Source organism: Carlito syrichta, unplaced genomic scaffold (genome assembly GCF_000164805.1).
Source record: "Carlito syrichta isolate Samal-C Ts95f unplaced genomic scaffold, Tarsius_syrichta-2.0.1 Scaffold303785, whole genome shotgun sequence".
NCBI lineage: Eukaryota > Metazoa > Chordata > Mammalia > Primates > Tarsiidae > Carlito > Carlito syrichta.
Window position 1 is genome coordinate 176,572 of NW_007247881.1, and position 9,576 is coordinate 186,147.

Genomic DNA, 9,576 nt, shown 5'->3' on the forward strand with positions numbered 1-9,576 from the left:
ACCACACTCGGCTAATTTTTTGATTTATTGTAGAGATGAGGTCTCACCAAGTTGCCTAGGTGGTTATCGAACCCGCAGCCTCAGGCAATTCACTCACCTCAGCCTCCCAAGGTGGGGATTACAGGCTGAGCCACTGAGCCTGGTTCACACATTGTCAAAAAAGAAATTCCAGTGTATTTGTTGAAAAAATGGGAACATATGCAGGTCAAACCCATGTTCTTCATGGACTAACAATACAGTGAGAAAAATAGATGTGAAAATAACAAGACAGTATAATCTTGACTAGCCCAATTTGGAAAACAGCCAAGCCAATGTATTTATGAATATAATAAATCGACATAAAATGTAAGATAAATATAAAATTTTATTGAGCTGATAACAGTACTATTCTGTGGAAATATTGAGCACAATTTATATACTCAATGTGTCAAAGTCCAAGTGATAAAAATTATGATTACAGTTCTACATAAATGGTGACTTGAATGTAAAATATGAAACATTTCCCAAACATTTATGTAGTGGTTTGAGTAAAATATGTGAAAAAATAAAAATAAAAGGTCATATCCAAAGATTTGTTGATATATGAGTTTGTAAAATAACCAGACATAAATTCCTAAATTTGGAATTAATGTGTCAAAAATAGAAAAATAAAACAACATTAAAAGCAATGTTAGTTAAACTGCATGATACCACAAAAGAAAACACCTGAAAGCAGGGAGGGCAAGGCATGGTGACTCAGGACTGTATTCCCAATTCTTTGTGTTGCTGAGGTGGGAGAACATCTTGAACCCAGAGGTTTTACAGCAGCATGGGCAACTCATATCTATAAAAAATACCAAAATTTTGTTGGGTGTGGTAGTGCATGTTGTCCCAAGGTACTAGCGTGTCTTAGGGGAAGAATTGCCTGAACCCATAGGTTGAGCCATAAACATGCCACTGAACTCTAGACTGTGTGGCAGAGAGATTCTACTCAAAAATGTGTCTGTATATGAATTCTAAATAGAAGTATATACATGAATGTAAATTAAAATTACAAAACAAAACTACACTAAAAGTACTAAGGGTATTTCCAAAACTTGTGTTTTCTTGAAAGCAGCGAAACTAGTATTAACAGTGCTGATATAAAATATTATTAAAGGTAGAATCAAATATGTTTAAAGAATAGGACAAAATAAATATTTTCCAGATAAAATACCAGAGAGGTTGGATTACCATTAGCAGCTTCTAAGAAGCATACTTTAAGAAGACAAAGTCATACTTATGTATGAAGATATAATGGAAGTGAAAGAGCAAGGAACGTAATGAGGGAGAATAAACTTATGGTGGACACTGAGTTACAGACCCCGTGTTAACGGAAATGTTGGATTGTAAAATATTTGGATAGAATAAAAGTGTAGTTTCCTCCATTTTACTTAGACATAACAATTCTGTGCTTCCTAAATGACAAATGGAATAATGATCTGGTTTTTAGAACATTATTCATCACTGATTTAATATGTGATTGGTCTTCCATTGCATATAATAGTGGCTACTCCTTTATCAGAACTCATTTGTAATTAAGGACTTACTGTGCAGAGGACACTGACTCCAAGACTCTGAACCATTTGAAGGGCTGGGTCATCTCTGCCTAACATGGGTGAGGAAGACCTGCAAGAAGGAAACACACTGGAAGACAAAGTCTCTCCACATGTGTAAACTTCAATCTCCAGTAAGAAACAGCAAGATCACTATTTCTCTTCCACCACGGTGGCTTGATTGTATAGTGCATTTACATATATGTCTTATTCACCTTTTAAACTTTATATTTCCTTATTTCTCAATCTTTTTAAAAATTAACTATCATGCTGCATTACTTTCCTAGTCCTTATGTATAATATCATCCTATTTTTCTCAGATTTTTATGCATTTCCAATTTAAATGTTCTTTTGTGCAAAAAGGTTTTTTTCTCCAGAACAAAAATAGCTGGTGTCTATGTCATTATCAGGCTCAATTGGTAAACTGATTAGAGGATATCAACTTAGTGATACCATTTAAGCTTTCTTCCCCAAACATATTTTTACTACTTTTTATTTCTACTGTTTTTCATGTGTTTCAGAAATACATACTACTTCCTTATCCGTTGATTTATAAATGTATAATTCTTTTCTAAAAGTGTCACAATACCATTTTAATCTGTTAACATGATCATATGATTTTCTCATTGATTCTGTTAATGTAACTAATTATATTGATGGATTCCCAAATGCTGAGTCTCCTATTCTTTCCTGACATAAAGGGAGATTGATCATGATGTAATGTTGCAACGTGCTGACACAATGTTTCTAATAATTTTAACATTTTTACTGAAATGTGATTTTTCTACAAAGAACAGATATAAAATACTTAGTATGGAATAGAAATTGTGTGTTGACATTGTCCTCATTCTGGTAAACCAGGTTTTCTGTCCTCTTCTATTTCTTTTTCTTTTCAATATTATTTTTATTTTAAAATGTAGGGAACAATTTAGGGTACATGAAAAGTTTGGGTACCTTTGTTGATAAATGTCCTTCCACTTCCAGAGTTGTGTCCCAATACTGACAGTCACTTTCTTATAGTATTCTGAATAAAGTTTAGGGTCAACTCATGAGTAAGTACACATAGTACTCAGATCTTTGTTATGTGATACATCACTGAGAATTTATTCTTTTTTTTTTTAATCCTTTTCACCCAAGTGAAAAGAAGCACTCTTGTGGTCTCTGCAGCCTCAGCCTGCTGGGCTCAGGTAGTCCTTCCACCTGAGCTAGAACTACAGGCGCATGGCATGAAGCCTGGCTAATTTTATTTTTTAATTTACTTTAGAGAGAAGTTCTTGTCAACTTGCCCAGGGTGGTTTTCACCCCTGGCCTCAGGCAGTCTTTTCAATTCCGCCTGCCAAAGTGTTGGTATTACAAGCAAGAGTCACCATCCCTGGCTCAGTCACTTATATTACAGACTCAAAATACATCCAAGCTCCTGCAAAGTGAATAGTCTTGGTTTTTTTGCTTTCTTTTTTATTATTATTCAGAGACTCACTCTGTCACCCAGGCTGGGGTGCAGTGGCACTCTCGTGGTCTCCGCAGCCCTGACCTGCTGGTCTCAGGTGATTACTCAGACTTTCAAGTAGCTAGAACTACAGGCATGTGCAACTATGCCTGGCTAATTTTGGTTTTATTAGAGATGAGTTCACAAGTTACTCAGGTTACTACAGACATGTGCAACTATGCCTGGCTAATTTTGGTTTTATTAGAGATGAGTTCACAAGTTACTCAGGTTGATCTCGAATTTGTGGGTTCCCAAAGAGCTGGGATTATAGGCATGAGCCACTGTGTCCAGTTTAGTGGATCATTTTTACTAACCCTAGTAAGTATTACTTGCTTCATAAGTTTTTTTTTTATCAGCTCATGTACTGTATTGACTGCATTTGTAGAAAATGATGTGAGAGACTGGGCTCAGTGTCTCAGCCTGTTTCCCAGCACTTTGGGAGGCCAAGGTGAGTGGACTGCCTGAGCTCGTGGGTTTGAGAACAGCTCAGAAAATTTGGTGAGACCTCAAAAAATTAGCCACGTGTGTTAGCACACCTCTAGTTCCAACTACTTTGAAGGTTGAGTTGGAAGGATTGCCTGAGGCCAGAAGGTCAAGGCTGTGGTGACCATGAGAGTACCACTGCACTCCAGTCTGGGTAACAGAGTCAGACTCTGATTCAGAAAAAGAAATTAAGATGGTGTCAGTACCCCACAAGAAACTGTAAAAAATAAAAATAGAATGGAAGGTTCTCATTGTAACTTGTCAGATAAACTGAGATAAACCCAAGCTCTGTCACTTGGCAGATGTTTGACAAAATATTTCTTTTGGGCCAGAAGCATTGGCGTCACTGGTGAGCTTGTTAGCAGTGCAGAAAGTCAGAGCATGAATAGTTTCTCATGCTTGTCATTCCAGCTCTTTAGGAAGCTGAGGCAGAAGAATATATTGACCACAAGTGTTTGAGACCAGCCTAGAGGATATAGCCAGTCATGATCTCTACCCCATATCAAAAAAAAATTCGCCTGGTGTGCTTATGCATTTGAGTAAACCCAGTCATTCAGGAGGCTGAGCAATGTGGATCTGTTCAGCCAAGGAGGTAGAGGCTGTAGTAAGCTGTGATTAAGGAACTGGATGCCAGAAACGATGAAAGAGTCCTAAACTAAAAAAAAAAAAAAAAAAGGAGTATATCACTTTTTAACCCCAGATCTGATTCTGATTTGGCTTTTTTACACTTCATTTTCATGTTGTACACATTAAAATGTGCAGGGTTTCTTCTCTTAGTTTTTTATCTGAGCAATATACACTACTTGTCCTGTGTGATGGAAATACAGTCCTCCAAAATGTACACACCTATGTTTGTGCCTAAATTTTATATTGTATCATTCAAGAAAGTATATTATCTGCACTAGCTCAGTGAATCCTATTTCGTTCCATTTCCTCAGATTCAGAGAATCATTATAGAATATTTCTGTGTTAAAAATTATCCAGTATTCCATTGTCATAAAATTTAGAACATTTTCACTCTCATTTCTCCTGCAGTTAGCAATTCTGCCCATGGCCACTTGGTAAGTATGTCTTGTTGTTTTCAGGGCATGTTGACATTTGGGGATGCAGCTATGGAATTCTCTACTGAAAAGTAAAAATGCCAGATTATATCCAGTGAGGAGATATTAGAAAACTATAAAAATGTGGTTTCCTTGGCCGAGGAAAACCTCCACACACAATATTTATTGCATACTAACAATTTCAAATATCTTTCTCATAGAAAAATCACATTCTAATATAAATGTAAGGATTATTGGAAACATACTGTCGGTACATTAGGACAACACATTATGATCAAGTGCCCTTTGTGCCAGGAACAAAATGTGATTCCACTGTCAGGAATCCATCAATACTATTAGTTACATTAATGGAATCAACAGGGGTTAGGCACGGTGGCTCAAGCCTGTAATGCCATCAATTTGGGAAACCAAGGTGAGAGGATTGCCTGGCCTCAGGGACTGGAGACCAGCCTAGGCAACTTTGTGAGACTTTATACAATAAATCAAAAACAGGAGTGGTAGCGTGCACCTGTATTTCCAGCTACTTGGAAGACTGAGGCAAAAAGATCACCTTAGCCAAGCAGAATGAGGCTGCGTTGGCTGTGAGCATACCCACAGTACTCTGGCCTGGGCAACAGAGTGAGAATCCAACTAAAGAAAAAAGAATTAAAAATGTTATATTATCATGTTGAAGTTGAAGTTGAAGACATATTATGGCACTTCTGAACAAAATGATACTTTACAAAATTCAATAAGAAATTAGTGTAAAATATTTCTACAATACTTTAACAATAGTACAAATACAAAATAAATTCACTATATGATTTGGCAGGAAGATCCAACAGTAACATTAAGTCAGCAATCCTCTAGTCAGTTGATAAATTGAATATCACACTAATATAGACACCATCTGTTTTTGTCCTGTAGATATTCTCTTGCATGGAAGAATAATTGAAAAATCTGTTAAAAGTCTGAAAAGAGCCAGGCTCGGTGGCTCAACCTGTAATCCCGTGCTTAGGGAGGCAGAGGTGAGTGGATTGCCTGAGCCCGCGGGTTCGAGGCCCACCTGGGCAACTTGGAGAGACCTCATCTCTACAATAAATCAAAAAATTAGCCGGGCATGGTAGCGCATGCCTGTAGTTCCAGCTACTTGTAAGGCGGAGGCAGAAGGATCACTGGAACCCAGCAGATCGAGGCTGCGGTGGCTGGGAGCGGCCACTGCATTCCAGTCTGGGAGACAGCGTGAGACTCCAATTCAAAAAAAAAAAAAAGTAAGAAAAAAAACAAGTGGCATCGTACATCAAAAAGACCAGGAAACTAAACCATTATGTTGTTTGCTTTAAAAACACACTGAGGGTTGGACTCAGTGGCTCATTCTGTAATCACAGCACTTTGGGATGCCGAGGCAAGTTGATTGCCTGAGCCCGCAGGTTCGAGACCAGCCCGGGCAACGTGGCGAGACGTCATTTCTACAACAAATCCAAAATTAGCCGAGTGTGGTAGTGCATGCCTATAGTTTCAGCTACTTGTAAGGTTGAGGCGGAAAGATCGCCGAAGCCCAGCAGGTTGAAAGTGCGGTGGCAGGTAGCGTGCCACCGCACTGCAGTCTGGGCAACAGAGTGAGGCTCCAACTCAAACAAAAAACACTAAGAAACCAAGGCAATACAAGTTTAAAAGTAAAACAGGACATATATGGGAAAAAAACTGCCAAGGTAGCCAAGATGGGCCTTGTGTCTCACTGGAGTCTGAAGCTCACACATGAGTGCAGAGGAGACTTTGTCTTTCAGTGCGTTGGTTCCTCAAGCCATCCGTCTCACACATTTCAGGGAGAGATGACCGCTCCCTTCTGAGGGACATTCTTACAGTTAATGTCTATGGACTGAGGCCTTTAACACAAATGAACTCTTTTAAAAGAGTAACCAATGAAATTAGCAACTGGAATCCAAACATATTTTTAAGTAGTTAGTGATGGATAAGGTTCTAAAAACAGATTATCCTGCCATTAATAAGATTATTTAGGAGGCACCTATTCTATTTACATATAATATGAAAAACACTTTTATTAAATCTCAACATTTTAAAAACTGATGTGAGCTGGGCTTGGTGGCTCAGCCTTTAATCCCACACCTTTGGGAGGCTGAGGTGTGTGGATTGCCTGAGCCCGCAGGTTCGAGACCCTCCTGGGAACTTGGTGAGACCTCATCTCCACAATAAATCAAAAATTAGCTGGGCATGGTAACGCACGCCTGTAGTTCCAGCTACTTGGAAGGCTGAGGTGGAAGGATCGCCAGAGCCCAGCAGGTCAAGGCTGCGGTGGCCGGGAGCGGCCACTGCACTCCAGGCTGGGTGACAGACTGAGACTACAACTCAAAAAAAAAAACAAAAACAAAACTGATGTGGCCAAGGACTACTTGGTTTCTGTAGTTCAATGTCTACCATAATTTGGCTTAGGAAGTCCCTTTAATTTTATCTTCAAACAGAAGAACAATGTTGCCTTCTCTTTTTTTGAGTTAGAGTCTCACTCTGTTGCCTAAGTTGAAGTAACCACTCCAGCATCGACTTGCTAGACTCTGGTGATCCTTTTGCCTCAGCATTCCAAGTATCTGGAATTGTAGTTATGTGCAACCACGCCCAATTTTTGGTTTATTGTACAGAGGAGGTCTTGCCATGTTTCCCAGGGAATCTCGAACCCATGGACTCTAGCAATCCACTCAACATGGCCTAAGTGCTGAGATTACAAGTTGAGCCATCAAGCCCAGTGATGTTTCCTTCTAAATGTGTGTTCCTTAGAAACTGCTATTGATGCTGGGTTTGGTGGCTCAGTAGGTAATCCCATGCTTTGGGAGGTGAGGTGAGTGGATCGCCTGAGCCTGCAGGTTCAAGACCCGCCTGGGCAACTTGGTGAGACCTCATCTCCACAATAAATCAAAAATTAGCCGGGAGTGGTAGCACATGCCTAGTTCCAGCTACTTTGAAGGCTGAGGGAAAAAGATCACCGGAGCCCAGCAGATTGAGGCTGCAATGGCCAGGAGTGGTCACTGCACTCCAGTTTGGATGACAGAGTGAGACTCCAACACACACACACACACACACACACACACACACACACACACACACACACACACAAATCTGCTTTTGATAATAAATTTTTTCAGGTATTTTTGGTTCCCTTGGAAAGTATTTAAAATTACCTTTATTCATAAAAAATACTGAGTGTTTAAAAGCATGTTTGTGAAATTCTGCTTAACACACCATGTGTTACTGCTGTCTCTATATGAGCAGTTGGGCTCTCTTGCACCAATCCAGGAAATAAGAGAAAGCGAGTGTGTATATGGCAAAAAGCTGGAGAGAAAAGGGTCTCAAGATACAGATCTTGAAGATATTCATCAACTAACAAGCACCACACCAGAGGAGTTAACAGCAGATGACTTGATGGAGGGGAGTATTTCCAACAGTGTCAGGTGACTAGAAAGAAGACAGAAGAGGTTGAGTGTGGTGACTGATGCCTGCAATCCCAGCAATTTGGGAGGCTGAGGTGAGAGTATTATCTGAGTCCAGGTGTTCAAGAACAGCCTCTACAATAAATCAAAACAATAATTAGGCATGGTGCCACATGCCTGTGGTTCCAGGGGGGAAGGATTGAGCCCAGTAGGCAAAGGCTGCAGCAGCCATGAGCCTGCCACTGCACTCCAACCTGGGTGACAGCGAGATTGACAAAAAGAAAAAGACACCAAATCAGCAGTGTCAAAAAATAATTCAGCATTACACAAGCTGGCAGAAGTGTTTTGATTACAAATTGCTTCTCAAATCTTTTATAACAGGTAACTTTCTACTATAGGGCACTAAAACTAAAGCATATAGTGGAAGTAGAAATGGGTGCCATATGGAAACATTTTTTGAAAAATAAAAATGTAAAAGCGTGAGACATAAATTAAGATGGGTTTCTGAAAGCTGCATCAGTGTCCAGTCTCTCCTGCCTCTCCTCCATCTCTTCCACCTCTGTCAGCCAAGATAGCAAGGCCAGACTCTCCTCTTCCACCTCATCCTAGCTTCTCATGGGGAAGATGGCAAGGAAGAACTTTATGATGGCCCACTTTCATTTAATGAACAATAAAGATATACTTTCTTCTTTTTGTTTTCTGTTTTGAATTCAGTGGATTTTTGTGCAGGTTTGTTACATGGGTATATTATGTGATGATGAGATTTAAGCTTCTATCCTACCCTTCCAAGTAACTGGAACTACAAGTGCATGCTACCATGCCTGGCTTATTTTTCACTTATTGTAGAGAGGAGGTCTTCCCAAGTTGTCCCGGCTGGTCTTGAAGCCACAAGCTCAGGCAATCCATTATTCTTGGCCTCCCAAAATGCTGGGATTACAGGATGAGCCACAAAGCCCACCCAGGGAGTGAAATTATTGGGTCACTCAGGGATCTACTAAGAGCAAAGCAGAAACACCACTCCCAAGCACATGTCTAATGGACCTTTTTTTTTTTTTTCAATGACTAGATTTCACCAAATTCCCAGGCTGGTCTCCAATTCCTGGATTTAGACAATCCTCCACCTCCACTTTTCAAAGGGCTGGGATGACAGGCATGAGCCACTGCACCCAGCCTAGCAGACCATTTTTACCAAGCTGAAGTGGACGTGAAATCAACCTGAAGCTGATGGTGATTCAGGCATTTTACACATAAACTCTCTGGGTTCATCTCAACTGTGCCCTGACTAGACAGTGTCAAAGAGACACAGAGACACACAATCCTTCCACCTCAGCCTTCCGAGTAGCTGGAATTACAGGCATGTGCTACCATGCCAGGCTGATTTTTTTAATTTATTGTAGAGATGAGGTCTCGCTGCCCAGGTGGGTCTTGAACCCACAGGCTTAGGCAATCCACTCACCTCAGCCTCCCAAAGGCACAGGATTACAGGCTGAGCTTTTTTTTTTCTTGAGTTGTGTCGGTGACCAGCACTGACCAAGGGTGGGTTAGGACCCGCA